The sequence below is a fragment of the Xenopus tropicalis genome, chromosome 5 (assembly GCF_000004195.4).
Source record: "Xenopus tropicalis strain Nigerian chromosome 5, UCB_Xtro_10.0, whole genome shotgun sequence".
Taxonomy (NCBI): Eukaryota; Metazoa; Chordata; class Amphibia; order Anura; family Pipidae; genus Xenopus; species Xenopus tropicalis.
Window position 1 is genome coordinate 159,320,001 of NC_030681.2, and position 13,929 is coordinate 159,333,929.

Sequence of the window (13,929 nt, forward strand, 5' to 3'; positions counted from 1 at the left end):
CCCCCCCAAAAAAAAACTATAGTCTTCCTGAAAGCCAACACCTTCAGCTATTCAGGGATGCCAATGTTGCTTTTCTACATGCAGAACAGCTCTCTGGATCTGTACAATTAGCCCAAATTAACCCCTAAATTGTACTTTACTCACCCATTTCTCTTTAGCGGAGCATCTTTGATTTGAGTTCCATCTTTCCTGTGGTGTTATGATACCAGGTTTTTGCTTCTTCCTGCGCTACTTTAGAAATGACAAAATCTGCACCACATTTAGAAGGATATTTGCTAAAAAGTCCATAGTAATTTGGCCCATAAATGATGCATGTGTCCTTAGAAGTTACACTAAAGGTTAGGAATTTAGGTGCCAACAATAAAGCTTGGGGCATTAGCATCAGAGATAAAATTATGTGCACCATTACGTGCCATGCAGCAGTCACCAGTGGCACACCAGCATTATACAAAATATTCGTATTTAGAGAGCCACTGCAACTTGTGTAACCGAAGCAGAATATAGATATTCAATTTGTACTGCAAACACAAAAAACCATAATGTTTCTGCCATCCTGCGCTCAAGAACCTCTGTCGTGCAAAAAACAACTTATGGCCTACACTTACAGTAGTTAAATGCTGCCCAGAAATACAAAGTAATATACAAAACTACGCACAGATAACCGCGCTGACAGGCATGCTTTTGAGGTGCCAGTAAAAGGACTCGTGGCATCAGCTTTAGAGATACAAACATCTCATGGATTCATCACACACCATGCGCCCTGTCAGTCACCCAGCACCTCAGTTTGCTATACCAACAGCCTAAATTTGGTATAGCTGCAATTAGCCTGAATCACCATGGCTCAAACACAAAAAGTTGAATGCCCAAGTCTAAACAAGTCTAAACAACCACAGACAACCTGTGCAAAAAAAAAAAAAAAAAAATCACACACCATAAATCCCTACTTTACTGAAAAAAAAGAACTTTTGCCAATTATATGACACACTTTGTCAAACTTTTCAGCACATATATCTATAGTTATAAGTAAAGTACAGACCTGCCAGAATAATAGATAATAATAGATAATAGATAATAGAATAATAGATAAACTATTATAAAAATAAATTAAAAAAAAAAAAATACAGCATCACATTGCCAGCACACCTAACTTGGAGTCCTGCAACCTTGTGCATAAAAACCTAGAACATGCCAAGTCCACTATTCAGATATACTAAATCCTTATACCACCAACAAACCCAGAGAGCCCTAACCTACCTATAAAACACATTTCTAAAGTAGCGCAGGAAGAAGCAAAAACCTGGTATCATAACACCACAGGAAAGATGGAACTCAAATCAAAGATGCTCCGCTAAAGAGAAATGGGTGAGTACAATTTAGGGGTTAATTTGGGCTAATTGTACAGATCCAGAGAGCTGTTCTGCATGTAGAAAAGCAACATTGGCATCCCTGAATAGCTGAAGGTGTTGGCTTTCAGGAAGACTATAGTTTTTTTGGGGGGGGTCACTTTACAGGTGGGGGGGGTTAAAGTAAAATACTGCAATATTATGCATTTTCAGGTGTTTGGTGGCCATTTATTTATGTGCAACCACACATATGGGGTATCATTTTATTCGGGGGAACTTTCAAAATGATATTGAGCAAGTTTTTGATAGTTGCCATTGAGATTTTGGGGAAAAAGCTAACTTTATATCTTTTTTCAGACTAAAGCACAGCTTGTATACGGAACTGCATCCACAATTTTGCCTGTAGAAAACGAAGAATGGTGTCTCTAAATAGCTGACGTTGTGTATTTTTCACAGTATGGTACACTTCAAAACATGGGTGGAAACACAAAGCAGGCTTGCTAGGATACTTGGGACAATAATACCGGACATCTCACCTAACACCCTTGGAACGGCAAACCTTACATTTTCTCTGGGCATATCTTTTATTAGGTGTTGGTGGAATTTGTGCAATAAAATACCCACCATTCGGGCAACATTGTCATTACCTGGCATGTCAGGAACCTCCTCTACATCACCAAACAACAAGGCAGGGAGCAACTGCAGCAAATAATTGTAATAAGACAATCTGGGGCCTGATACTGCTGCCTTTTAAACGACATAAGAATTATAAAGGGCCATTTGGATCATATCAATTGCTGCTTTTTTGTACCAGGCCCTGGTTTTTCTGGTGGCATTATAATAATTTTGTATTTGGTCAGATTTATCAACACCACCCAAATGCTTACTATATTCTTTGGCTTTGCTTTTGAGGGCCTACCGCCACTTCTGTGTTGGACAATTATGGTCTCATCGTGGATAGTAGTAAGCATAAGAACAACTTTGGTGTCTGAATATTTTATGGCCAAGAGCTCATTGCTTCTTAGAGCATGTACTTCTCCACGCTTCAGTTTCTTATCCAGCAATTCCCTGGGCAGTCCTTTGCGGTTACGGTTGACTGTGCCGCAGGCTGGGGTGTCCAAAGGGCTCTAAATAAAGGGATGCTTGTGTAAAAGTTATCCCCGTATAAGTGGTAACCTCGGCCCAGCAGCGGAGTTATGAGCTCCCAAACAATTTTACCACTGGTCAGTGGGACAACCGGGGGGGGTCCAAATTAGTGTCCTTTCCCTCATACAGCATGAAATAACTAGTGTAGCCCGTGCTGCTTTCACAGAGTTTGTAAAATTTAATCCCATAGCGAGAACGCTTACTAGGGATATGGGCGAAATTTTAGGCGCCCTTTGAAGAGCAAAAGGGACTCATCTACACAGACATTTTGGGAGGGGGTGTAAACCTCTGCGAAGCGCTGAGACAGGCTATCTATAAGGGGCCTCAATTTATAAAGCCTGTCATAACCGGGCTCATTAGGGGCAACAGCCGTTGTGTTGTCGTTAAAGTGAAGAAACCGCAATAAAATTTGATAACGGTTTCGTGTTGCTGGCAAGATACTGCTCAGCATACAAATTTGTGTAATGGACCATGTCCTGTAGGATGGCCTCTGTAATATAGAGATTAAAAAAATCTATAATTTAAAATTAGTGGTGTCCACACTGAGGCCAGGGACTGCAGTGAAAGGGGGAATTTCCCCCACGCAGGCTCTCCAACTGCTGCATCAGTGCTACCCTCACCCTCTTCTACATCCATGGGTACTTCTGGTGCACTACCCCCAGCCTCTGCCTCTTCAGCAGTAAGCGTGCCACCACTACTAACCTCTGCCCTAACCGTGTCACTATCCTCGATCTCTGATTCCTCAGTAGAGTGGTCAGATGGCACATACTCAGACTCAGAATCGCTAAATTCCTCTGAGCTGGAGTCCATGCAATACCTAGCAGCTTCCTCGGTGCTGTAAAACCGTTTGGCCATTGTGCCAGAAATATACTGACAACTGCAAATCTAGCAATCAGCCGGCAAAGTCAAAACAAGCAAGCAAAAAAAAAGCAAGACAACACTTGTAATGATGTAATAATGTAATAGGAGAACACTTGTAATAGGAGAAGCTAGAAAAAAAAACTCACTCTAACCTTTTGATAAACTCAAGCCAGCAAGAGATGACCAGGAGTTAACCTTTGGCAATAGAAACTACCAGAACAATCTGAACTTAGCACCTCTGGACCTTTCTAGAACAACTGAAATCAAATGGAATAAAACCACTAAAAGCAATCAAAGAACAATAATTGCAATGAAATCGGTGGTCAGAGCTCTGGATCCACCAATGTCACTGCAAAAGCAACCTTTTTTGGGGCACTAAACACACAATAAAGAACAATGCAAAGCTAAAACACCATAAAATCAGTAAAATCCAATAAAACCACCTAAACCAACAGAAGAACAATAATTGCAATGAAATCGGTGGTCAGAGCCCTGGATCCACCAATGTCACTGCAAATTCAGCACCCAATAGCAATACAAAAGTTACAGTGCAATAAAAACAGAAATCAATTATGAAAATGCAAAAAAAAACACTAAAATGCAACCAAATAAATCAGATAATTATAGAGCAAGATCAGAAATAAAGTTTTAGTAAAAAAAAAAGACTGCCAAAGAAAGCAAAGAAAGAAAGAAAAGAAAAGAAAGAAAGTTTTTTTTTTTTTTCTAAGTGTAAGTGTGTGTGTAAGTGTATGTGTGTGCTTGGGAAAGTTGTAAATAAGTGTGTATGTGTGCAAAAGTGTAATAATGACAAAGATAGAAGAAGAAATGGAAAAAAAAAAATTTGAGATAAAATAACAGTGGTTAGAGAGTTGTAGTTCAGCTCACACAATGCAGGCAGGCAATCAGGGCGACCAATCCAGCAGGAAGGCAGCAGGGGGGCTCCAGCAGTCACAAGTGCGCAGCAGGAGTGAAGAGGCGACGGCGGGGGCGGCGATATTTAAAGGGACAGCAGTGGACACGTCATCAATGCGTGTCCACTGCTGTCATTGGCTGAGGGACCGGATCGGCGGCGCTGGGGGACCGGATTGGTGAGTATGTCCTTATTCGCTCGTTGCCTAGGGGGTTGTGCAGGCTTTACAAGCGCTGCGCTGCTTTAAAAGCGAGCGCAGCGCTTGTAAACCCGATAGTGCCATAGGACGTAGATTCTACGTTCTATGGCACTTTGGTCCCTTGGTACCTAGGACGTAGAATCTACGTCCTATGGCACTAAAAAGGTTAAACAAACAGAACATGTATCTAAAGAGGTTAAACAAGTACCCAGCAATCCTTATTGGGTTACAGAGAAGTAAGAAATAAACCTCATCACATTCCTTTTGTCTCCACTTTTGATCACAGAAATAATAAAATTGAACCTGTGATCAAAAGATTTTGGCCTTTACTTCAGACTGACAAGTCATATGGGAAACTGTTTAAAGAACCCCCACTTTTTTCTTATAAAAGGGGAGCCTTTTAACCCTTTCCCTGCCAACAACGTACTGCGTATGTCATTGCAGGAAAAGGCTTTATCTGCCAACAACGTGCGCCGTACGTCGTTTGGCAGATAAAGAGTATCTCTGCAGAAGCGGCATGCGCCAGTTCTGCATAGAGTTTTTAGTGATGACAGCCCCCTGGGCAATGAGCCAGGGGGGCTGTCATGTCGGCCCTGCAACGCTATCGTTGCAGGCCCCCCCAAGCAGCAGATGCGATGCAATCCCAGCTTCCTGGTTCCTGTTTACCCCCCCAAGAGCTGCCAACTCACCAGGGCTGCACAAGACGACCAGCCATGCTATCCCTGCTTCTGGACAGGTAAGTGTGTTTTCATTTTTTGTTTATTTTTTACACACTTACACTCACTTTTTGTGTTTTTTTGTTTTTTTCCATTTTGCACACTAATATACACTTATATACACTCATATACACACTTACACACTGTCACACTACTTTTACATATGTACACACGTGTATACACAAACTTTTTCTTTTGTATTATTATTTTTTCCATTTTACTGCTTGTTTTTAGTTTATTTTCCCTAAAAACTGTTTATTTTGACAGCGTGACTATTGGATCAGATATTCTGACCACTAATTACACTTTCATGTGACTTATTTTGTTGTTTCGCTGATTTGCACAATTTTTGTGGATTTATTGCATTTTTATCCCTGTATAAGTGTTCCTGATCTGTTTTTAGCGTAGCTTTGCCAGGTGTAACTTTGGTGTAAAAAAAATAACTTTACCTATTTTGAATTCATCAGAATGTGTACTTTCCAAAAATATATGGTTTTCTGGGGGTCTCTGTATAGTTAGGGGGGGTTACGGCACATAATACGCTGACAGGGGGCACTGTGTGCAAAAGCTGAGTTGGCAGGCGAGAAATCCATATGCGCTATTTTCATTTTGGGGTCAGTACACACCACAGACTTTGGTATATCTATGCATATTGGGCATCAAACTGTTCAGTAGGCCTCTGGTGTTCCTATTTGGGGTGACTTGCCTTTGTACGCAAGAAATTGTGTGAGATAAATGCTCCAAACTTCTACATTTTTAGGCGATTTTCTGAAATATAAAAATTGGCAAACTTAGGAAAGCTTTGTGACTTGGTACTTTGGAGTAGAAAGACATGGGCACCCATTTTAGATTCAGGGGAAAGTGTACTTTCCAAAAATATATGGGTTTCTGGGGTGAGCGTACCTTTTTGTAGCATTATCCCACATAAAGGATGTAAATGTGTTGATTTTCTGAAATGACAGTACATATGGGGGTATGTTCCCATTGGGGCCCCTACATGCCACATACTTAGGGAAACCTATACATATTGGGCATCAAACTATTCAGTGGACCCCTGGCGTTCAAATTCAGGGTGTTTTATCTTGGTACCTAAAGATATGTGGGAGATAAGGTGCTGGAAACTGGAAGCTTTGAGTAGATTTTTGGAAATATTATCAAAATTGCTAAATTTAGAAATGCTGTGTGGCTTGGTACTTTGGAGTAGAAAGACATGGGTACCCATTTTAGATTCAGGGGAATGTGTACTTTCCAAAAATATATGACTTTCTGGGGTGAGTGTACTTTTTGTAGCTTTATCCCACATATAATGATGTAAATGTGTTGATTTTGCAGGAGCTGAAATGACAGAAATGACAGATCATATGGGGGTATGTTCCCATTGGGGCCCCTACATGCCACATACTTAGGTAGATCTATACATATTGGGCATCAAACTGTTCAGGGGACCCCTGGCATTCATATTTAGGGTGTTTTATCTGGTTACTTTATGACCTGTAAGAGATAAGATACTATAGACTGGAAGCTTTGAAGCGATTTTTAAAAAACTTCACAAATTTTGATAAAAACCAATAACTTTAGGAAAGCATTGCAACTTGGTAGTTTGGAGCAGACAGACAGTTGTGCCTATTCTGTATTCCCAAGAATCTGTTATTTCCAGAAAAGTGTAATTTTCTTGGATAAATATTCTGTTAGTGGAAGTTTTGGCCTTGAAATCTAAAGTATGCAGCTTTCTGGAGCAGTGCTTTGGGAATTTGGTAGGTATTGCTGGGAGTTTGTGACCTATACAAGTGAGAAATCTCCATAAAACTATATATATTTGGTATTGGCACATTCAGTAGACATGGGACTTTCCAAATCAGTTGTATTTTTGTGCATAAAATAATTTTTGTTTCTGGTATATGTGTTTATATTATGAAAAATATGATTTTTTAAATTTTTTTTAGACATTTAGAAGCCTATATCTTGTTACAGAATTGGAATTACACCAAAATTCTACCATATTTTGAAAGCTTAGTTTGTCCTGAAAAAAAACAATATATTGTTTTCCTGGGTAAACTAAAAGTCCCCCCGAGGAAAAACAAAATGCAAAATGTTCAAAAACAGGTTCTCAGTATATCAATTTATTTATTAATCAAACACAGAGTCGTGTGGAAGCTTCAGCAACACAGAACAGCAACTGAAATGTGTCACTAACAGCTTCCAATGAGACCCTGAAAGTCTATCAGTCTTTTATAGAGGATGACATACCTTATCTCAAAAGTATATGATACCCCTTTTACAACTGTCTGTGCGCTCTGTGGTTCCAGCTGTGCAAATAGCAAAGTGCATGTAGGGGCTTAGCTAGTCAGCACTATCATGTCTGACCTTTGTGATTTTATAAGATGCTATACTAGGCTTTTATATTCTATATAGTATATTTATATACCTTTATCTCCTACCTCATCTGCCTTGGGTTGTCTTTATAGGGGACACTAGGGGATTTTATGTGCCCCTTTATACAGAACTTTTTGAGAGTTTTGAATGAGATGTTGTACTTGCAAGAGGATGAATCTATTATTTGATTTAAGGGTAGACTGAAGTCACCCCCCAGTAAAAGTAGTCCCTCTGAGAATGACTCTAGTTGGGTAGCTATTTCCGCAAGCTGGCTTAAGTGAACATAGATAGGTAACTAGATACTTGCAAGAGTGACTAGGGAGTTTGCTAACTTACCTTTTACAAGTAGCGTTCGTTGTTGTCTTTTAGGGTATCAATGTGGACAAAAGGAGTATCTTTATGGATGACACCTGATGAAATGATGTTTTCTCTGGGTTATTACTAGTAAAAAAATTGTGTATACAGATGGAGCTATCCCAAAACTTAACCAGTTACAAATAAGCCAGCCTGTGTTATCTCGAGTTATCTCTCTGCAGTCACCAGGGGAAAAATCCTCCTTTGCTTGCAATATTGCTTTTGGACAGGAGGGGGCGCCTGGAGGAATGTGAACTTGCACAGCAGGGGATTCAGCGTTTCTTTGAAGACTTCTCCTGCTTTATCTTTGGAATGTAGAAAGTGCTAAATTTTGTTAGAGCCTGATAAGAACAGGACATAAATTACTGGATAAAATGAAAAAACAGCAGCACTCCGGAAATGTTGTAGAAAAAAGTGACTTTACTCAAGTGCACACAGCAACGTTTCGGGCATAAACCAGCCCTTTATCAAGCCTGAGGCTTGATAAAGGGCTGGTTTATGCCCGAAACGTTGCTGTGTGCACTTGAGTAAAGTCACTTTTTTCTACAACATTTCCGGAGTGCTGCTGTTTTTTCATTTTATCCTGGATATTGTTTTACCCTGGCTGAGGGTTCAGCTTGCACCTGGGGCTACAATTAGCTGGTTTGTCCATTGTGTAGCACACCTTAATCAATTTAGGACATAAATTACTGCTCCTTGTATACTCTGTAGGTCTGGTGTGAAATTTTAAAGAGAGGAGAGGGGGAAGGCTTGGGGGTTGTGGGCTAAGGGCTCTGGCACACGGGGGAGATTAGTCGCCCGCGACAAAACTCCCTGTTCACGGGCAACTAATCTCCCCGAGTTGCCTACCCCTGCCATCCCACCGGCGAACATGTAAGTTGCCGGCGGGATGGCAGACGCGGCGGCGCGATTTCGCGCAAATCGACGAAAAAGACTTGTAAAGATGCTTAACCACACAAGAAAATATTTCATAAAGTTTCAAACTTTAAAAAAGCATGTGACATTCCCAGCCAGTCAGATGGTCCAACCTTCTACCCTGCTTTCCCCTCTATCCCAAGCTACAGTTGCCTAGGCAACCACTATGCTCAGGTGACATTCAGTTATAATAAAACTCCCAATATTGATGTATTGCTATTACACCTAAATAAAAATAAAACTCCTATCTAAGACTTAAGGGCAGGTATTGGAACCCAGGGAATGTTGTACAGGTAAGTATATAGTTGCAACTTGTAGACAGTTATGTAAGGAATTCTCACATTGGGGCAAATGCTGGAACCCAAGGAACATTGCGCAATATAATAAAACCAGCAAGTGCTCACAATGGTTACAGCCGGGGTGCATACTAAAGATAACAGCAGTTTCACAGGGCAGCATTAGGATCACAAGTATCTACAGCGTGACCTGTTTGCCAGTCCTGTGTTCCGTAGAAAAGTAGTGTCGTGTTAATGTAACATAGTGATGTTGGGCAAAACTGTGCATCCATCTTTTAGAGCCACAGTCTAGAGAAACAACTACATAGAGTAGGAAGGCATAGAACATTATAAGTTGTAAATGATGCTGATCCCTGTGCCTAGTTTGATAAAACGCATCCTTTACAAAAAGTAGCAGCAGCGCCCCAGCTTCTGACTTATTTACTGTCCGATACTAACAAGAAAAGCACTGCACAATATATGGCACAGCCACAGTGGTCCCCTCTCCATTCACCTCCTTCTATATGTAATCTCCCAAATTGCTTTGTCCTGCATAATCTGTGGTGCCTAATTAAATCACTCACACAAATCAATTAATTAATTAGCTTTATCTTGCTTTATATCTAGACAATTCTTTTATGTAAAGCATAAAAAGGTCCATTGTGCTTTTTTCATAATTTTTGTCTTGAGAAACTAAATACAGCTTTATTGGGAATCAAACTCTATATGCCTTGACACAGCATCCAACTTATAGTTCTTCACCCATTACCCAGAAGTGGTGATGGGCGAAATGTTTCGCCAGGCATGGATTCGCGGCGAATTTCCGCGTTGAACAATTGGTCATGAAACGGATGAAAAAATTTGTGTCATGAAACGGATGAAAAAATTTGCAGCGGAAAGATTCACCGCACTATCAAAAATTGACGATGGCGTCAAAAAAGAATAGCCGCACAACGAAATAATAGCCGCGGGCAACAAAAGAATAGCCGTGCAACAAAATAATAGCCGCGAGCGACAAAATAATAACCGCGAGTGACAAAAGAATAGCCGTGCGACAAAATAATAGCCGCGAGCGACAAAATAATAACCGTGAGTGACAAAAGAATAGCCGTGCGACAAAATAATAGCCGCGAGCGACAAAATAATAGCCGTGCGACAACATAATAGCCGCAAGCGACAAAATAATAACCGCGAGTGACAAAAGAATAACCGTGGGCGACAAAAGAATAGCCAATGGCGACAAAAGAATAGCCACGGGCGACATTTTCACCATTTCACGGATCTTTTGAAAGATTCGGGAATTTTTCGGTGAAGCGAAACGGAACAGATTCGCTCATCACTACCCAGAAGCCCCCGACACCATCTTCTATTCCAAACTGCTCCCCCAAAGTAGTAGATAAAAGTAGAGATTAAAAAAAAAAAAGAGCAGGTTCCATAGCCCTTAAGGTGGCCATACACGGGCCGACTATAGCTGCCAATATCGGTCCCTTGGACCGATTCGGCAGCTAATCGGCCCGTGTATGGGGAGAGCAGAGCGGCCTGGCCGACCGATATCTGGCCTGAAATTGGCCAGATCTCGATCGGCCAGGTTAGAAAATCTGGTCGGATCGGGGACCGCATCGGCTCGTTGATGTGGTCCCCGATCCGACTGCCCCATTGCCGCCCACATAATCCGATCGTTTGGCCCCAGGGCCAAACGATCGGATTATTTTTTTTTTAACCTAAATGCTCCCCGATATCGCCCACCCGTAGGTGGGGATATTGGGGGAAGATCCGCTCACTTGGCGACATCGCCAAGCGAGCGGATCTGCTCATGTATGGCCACCTTAAGTCTCTGTACTGCAGCCTGTAGAAAGGAATTGGTTATAGGATTTACTCCCTGGATGCGAGGGAAAGGGGTTATTGGCATAAGGCTGATAAGCTGCTCGCACTCCCTGAGCGAAATGTGTCACCGCCCAGCTTTAAATATTGATTGGGTTTCATTCAAATGATTAAGTTTTATTGTTTCTTATCAATGCTGTGAGCAGATGTCCATAGAATATAAATATTATCAGATGGTTCCCGCCCCGTCTGTCTTAGAGATTCCTGCGACCATAAATGTGTAAATCCTATAAAGTCAGCGCTTATCTCACTCGCAGTCAGTTCCTGCATGACGAAATAGCAGAAACATACAGGTACTGTACATTAATATGGGGGGGCAATTAAGGGGAACTCACCCAAAAAGTGAATTTTGCCTAATGAAAGAAATTGTCATTCTCAGAAACTTCCCAATATCCATTCATTGACAGAGGGTTTTTAGTTGTGCGTGAATGCAATTGCTATGGAAAGCAGTGTCTGTTTGTTCCTTTTCTGCTCTCTCTAGAACAGGGGTGGCCAAAATGTCCATTGCGGTCCATAGTCGATCCCCGTGGATAGTGGGCCGCGATGAAGCCAGGAGATGCGGAAGTGCGGCATGAATGTGTCGCGTACATACGGTGCATCATGGGGGAAGAGTCACCGGTAGATCGACGATGGACAAAGTCTGGCCACCCCTGCTCTAGAACCCCCAGTGCAGAGAATATAAACAAAGAGAGAGGTTCTACTTTTAATACTGATTAAAAAGCCCATTATAACCACTGACAATGAGTGGTGAATGTGCAGTATATTGGGAAGTTGCTAATAAGCCTAATAAGATCCAAGATGGGGAGCTGCTAATAAGCCTAATAAGATCCAAGATGGGGAGCTGCTAATAAGCCTAATAAGATCCAAGATGGGGAGCTGCTAATAAGCCTAATAAGATCCAAGATGGGGAGCTGCTAATAAGCCTAATAAGATCCAAGATGGGGAGCTGCTAATAAGCCTAATAAGGTCCAAGATGGGGAGCTGCTAATAAGCCTAATAAGATCCAAGATGGGGAGCTGCTAATAAGCCTAATAAGATCCAAGATGGGGAGCTGCTAATAAGCCTAATAAGATCCAAGATGGGGAGCTGCTAATAAGCCTAATAAGGTCCAAGATGGGGAGCTGCTAATAAGCCTAATAAGATCCAAGATGGGGAGCTGCTAATAAGCCTAATAAGATCCAAGATGGGGAGCTGCTAATAAGCCTAATAAGATCCAAGATGGGGAGCTGCTAATAAGCCTAATAAGATCCAAGATGGGGAGCTGCTAATAAGCCTAATAAGGTCCAAGATGGGGAGCTGCTAATAAGCCTAATAAGATCCAAGATGGGGAGCTGCTAATAAGCCTAATAAGATCCAAGATGGGGAGCTGCTGGGGGCAAAGTTGATGCCTGGTTCATTACTGTTATAGGGCTGCGGAGCCTCTGGGCTGGTACCATAAGTACAGTATATAAATACAGCATTTCTAGGAAGATTGTTTTATAAACCTTAGCTCTCCATTATAATCTCTTTTAAAGTCTATTAAGCACCAGAGGAAGGGAATTTGGCACGGGGGGGAAGTCCAGTAAGAATGTGGAACTTGCTTGGGGGCCAAGCAGTAAGACCCACCTTCTGACTTTTTTCCCTATGGGTATTTGTAGTTATAGAAATGGGGAGAGGCATTTGCTTGGATGGACCCCACAAGGTTTGAAGTCACAGAGCTGGACTGGGTCATTATCTATCCACACGTATAAATACTCTAGCCTGGAGTAAGTTAAGTTGGAATCTACAAATGTCCTAGATCTGAGCTCTGGGCATCAGTGGTGCAATTAATGGACCTTCTTTCTCCTTCTTTCTAATTTTTGTTACTCTCTAATTTGGATCCTACACGCTTACATTCAAATTGCTGTAGGATGAAGGGAGCCTAACTATACAGCCAGCACCCAATCTCGACCTTCTTAACACTGACACCCACCCAATGTGGTACAATCCCAACAAGAGGGTTAAAATAATCATGCATTACAGTCCAGTCCACCTAGGAATTTGCTCTAGGCTGCATTAGCCGGCCTGTAAGGCTAACACCACACTCAAGTTTGCCATACACAGGCTTACCTGCCTATGTATGGGCACCAAACATGGGTCTCCCCGACCAACATTTTGGCCTGAAATCGGGCAGGTCTGATTTTTACGTTGGATTGGGGACCGCTTTGGCTCGTTGATTTGCCGGCCATTTTAATTTAATCATTTGGCCAAATGATCAAATTAGCCCGATATCGCCCACCCGTAGGTGGCAGTGATGTGCAGGCCAGGCCGATACCCCCCCTATAGGTGGCAGTGAAGTGTGGGCCAGGCCGATACCCCCCATAGGTGGCAGTGATGTGTGGGCCAGGCCAATACCCCCCCATAGGTGGCAGTGATGTGCGGGCCAGGCGATACCTCCCATAGGTGGCAGTGATGTGCGGGCCAGGCCAATATCGCCCCCCCCCATAGGTGGCAGTGATATGCGGGCCAGGCCGATACCCCCCATAGGTGGAAGTGATGTGCGGGCCAGGCGATATCCCCCCATAGATGGCAGTGATGTGCGGGCCAGGCCAATATCGCCCACCCATTGGTGGCAGTGATGTGCGGGCCAGGCCAATACCCCCCCATAGGTGGCAGTGATGTGCGGGCCAGGCCGATAACCCCCCCATAGGTGGCAGTGATGTGCGGGCCAGGACCAAACCTGTCAGACCCATGGGTCCCCCACCCCCTCACATCACTTGCGGGTCACTTGTGGGTTTGGGTTGAGCTTGTCCAATAACCCTCTTGGCCTGTGAACTAACACTGCCAGCTGCCTTTTCCATAAATATAGGGGAGCAGCCGGTTTGGGTAGGGTTAGGGTTGGGAGTGGGTGGGTTAGGGTCAGGTGTGGGTAAGAGATTATTTCGACCCGCACATCACTAGTAGGTGGGTATATCGGGAGAAGATACGCTTGCTTGGT